Consider the following 3471-nt stretch of genomic DNA (forward strand, 5'->3'; position numbering starts at 1 on the left):
TGGGCTGCCCAGTTCTCCAACATTGCGAGCTAGAGCGGAAGGAAAGGATTACGTCAAACCCAAGGCGCAACTCTCCTAGATTCCACTGCGCCAATGGCTTGGTCCAGTAGCTGCACCACACCAGCCAAGATCGCGATGTCCGGCTGATCGGTTACAACGATGAGGTAAATCTTCTCACAATTTAGTCCAGCGTCTTAATGGTCGCACAAGCGAGCGCGGGAGCAAATCTCTCCGATGGTCATACGAACATGAAAGCCAAAAGCCTGCTGCAACGTTGCTTAGCCAACTGTTAGCTGCATAGCCACAAAACATACCGGCAAGTTAAAGAACGCTAATGAAAGAACTTAAACAACCCTTTAGTAAGAATAGTAACGTACCTGATAGTTTAACCCACACGAGTATTCCCTCTAGCGATGAATATAAACTTCCAGTTCCGCTCCTCAGTCCACACTAAAAATAAAGCAGTCTTGAATAACGCGGCATAAGAACCAGTTCACCATGCGTATGTAACGGCTCTTACCTCACAGGCATTCGCACGGAATTCCGGAAATGAGTCAATGCTAGGTAGGGGTGCTTCCAATGATGTCACTACTGCTCATTTTATACCCTCGGAACTAAAGCCCAATCAAGTCCCAGCCTGATCACTCTTAAAGTGACAGTACTGCTACACTTCTTAGAATTGTTTGTGTTTAAACTGTCTCCATGGTGATGATGCGTTCCAACAAATAGTACAGGTAACGGATACGTAGGCAACGGATAAACATCGTCTCTACAACAACTCATCTCTACATCTCAACACCACGAACAGCGACTCCCGGCGAAGGACTTCTGACTCTGCGATGGATTTCCTGCAAGACCTAAAGATCTTGACCCTGGGTGAGATTGCCTGTGCTGCGGTTCTGGTCACTCTCTCCGCTGGAGTGGGTTATTTCATTTACCACAGCCTCCGGGGAGCAAGAGCTCCTCCTGAGGACACGGACCCTCCTCAAAGCAGGAGGAGCTTTATCCTACCATGTGACTTTAATGTCTCACTGATTTTACAATAAATCCAGCTGAAGTTACATTGTAACAATCTAAAGTTATGTAGCTCACAAGCAACCTCATCTGTTGCTGTGAATAAGCCTCATGCTAGTGAACTTGGCTACTGGTTTAAATTACACAATAAAATCAATAAACTTTGTTTTAAGAATTAATTTTATTTCCACAATGAAATATTTCTCCCATCGGAAGGTCACTTAACAACCCTGGCTACTGGTTTTACACTTAATCATGCTAATTCTTGTGCTAGCGCACTGACGATCTTTTCAATTAGGAGTGTAATACTAGATTAATGTTATTCACCGAGAAAACGTCCGTTTCTTGTAATTATTGCACAGTTGTTTGGTTAATTTGATATAAATGTAATATTTACCCCCAATTTTAGTTAACCTGCTAGTGAACTTAGCTGCTGGTTTAAATTACACGCTAAAACCCTGAACCGAGTTGATTAGCTGGACTAACGAGAATTTATTTTCGACAATATAATATTTATTTCCATTAATGGTTCACTTTTAACAATTGTGAGTACTGGTTTGTCACTAAATCATGATTAGAGTACTGATTAACCAGTTAGCACCCTAAAGGACTTGATTACAGATGTATGTTAGCTAGCGAATTTCGTTAATCATTTCATGTACACAATATCATATTGAGTATAAAGCTTGCTGAAGTCGGGTGAAAGTTTAAATAATTATACAGTATAATATTTAGATAGATTTTGGATGATGGACAGGGACAGGAGGTTTTTGAGATTTTAATCAGTACAATGAAGTTACACAAGCTGAATACTAATGCTGATATTTGTCTGTTTATTCGCCAGTGAACTAGCTAACAAACTCACAATATTATTAACGTTTCTGCATTAAAAGGAAAGTTTTTTACTTCTCCATTTAAGATTAGTACATAAAATGTGTTTTTAAATAGAAAAGTACTCATTTCTGGGTGTGGAAAACGCAGGTTTAACTATACTGTTAGCAAGCCTGGATAATTAACTTGGCAGCATCATTAAGATAAATAAAGTATTCATTAGAGCAAAAATAAAAATGAGTGGAGGGTTAAAAAATTATTTAAAATTAATGCTTGTCTATAAATTGTACCATATGTTTAATCAAAGAAGTTGTTCAGGAAATCACGAAGGGGGTTATTTTTGAGTTGTGAGGGACTACCCTTGTTGTCAGTGCTGGCTTTAACTGCCTTTTACATGCTACAGATGTTGTTGTTCAAAAAATGCCCTCCAATGTGCTGTTTGTATTTGCATTTGCCTCTTTCATGCCCTTCTTCAGTTCCCTCCTGGAATTACTATAGGTTTGTGCGTCATCTGATTTATAAGCTACATCCTCTTATTAAAGCTGTTCAGTCATGGCTTCTGGTTGGGGAATGTTTTGATGGTTTTATTTGTTGACAAAAATCTATATAGGCCAGTTGAACTACTTCAGCGTCCTTCTTTTAATTCAGAGGTGCAGCAGCTTCACTCTATGATGGAGAATACGTTTGTCCACCCAGTGGAGGAACCTCGTTTCTACTGTTCTGTGAGGGTAGTCATGTAAACTGACCAAAAACAAAGCTCTTCCTTCACCACTCTTGTCAATCACACTGTTTAAAAAATGCAACATATATTCAATATATACAATATAACCACTTCAAACATACACTTAGAATATGAATATAAACAAAAAATATGTATCCACTGAAACAAAAATATGAGTAAAAATCAAAACTGATATGGAATATAATATTCCAAAATCACAATATATTATTTTAATGCTGAAATGTTCTTCAATTCCCCAAGGTTGGCAAATGAGCTGAAATTCTACTTCACTGTGTCCTGGTACATTGCTCCATTAATATTTCCTCAGATGACATGTAATTCAAGAGTAGCATTTGCAGAGACAGTGATGCTCCCATCACTGTGCTTCAATGTGGGTGTGGTTCTCTTGGGATCTTGTGTACAACAATTCTTTCTCCAAACATGACAGCTGGATTATTGAGAGCTGAATTATTGCCATATAAGTGTTTTTGTTTCATCTCACATATTAGCTAGACAAATATATTTATATCATTAGCTGAAATACAACTCCATAATGGTCTGCGGTACAAGGACCCTACACTAAACACCAGGAGACTTCCTAAACACACAAAGCCCAAACTAGGAGAGGTGTTTTACGATGCTGAGGCTGCTGCTGCTTTGGCACTTTACAGACCTATTTCTAATCTTGGCTAATAGTACACTCAGCTGGTCAAAGCTGATTTGTTGTTTCAAAGAGACCTTCATCTGCTTAGTGTCCGGAGTGTAAATATTTACGTGAAAGCCCACACATCATGCCTTTTGCAACAAGGGTGATGTCATGACGTTCAGCATGGGACAAATAAGGAAACCTTTTAAGCTAAAGAATCACAAAAGAATTATATCTTGTTTATAAAAAGTTTCTGGTG

The sequence above is a fragment of the Hemibagrus wyckioides genome, linkage group LG09 (assembly GCF_019097595.1).
Source record: "Hemibagrus wyckioides isolate EC202008001 linkage group LG09, SWU_Hwy_1.0, whole genome shotgun sequence".
Taxonomy (NCBI): domain Eukaryota; kingdom Metazoa; phylum Chordata; class Actinopteri; order Siluriformes; family Bagridae; genus Hemibagrus; species Hemibagrus wyckioides.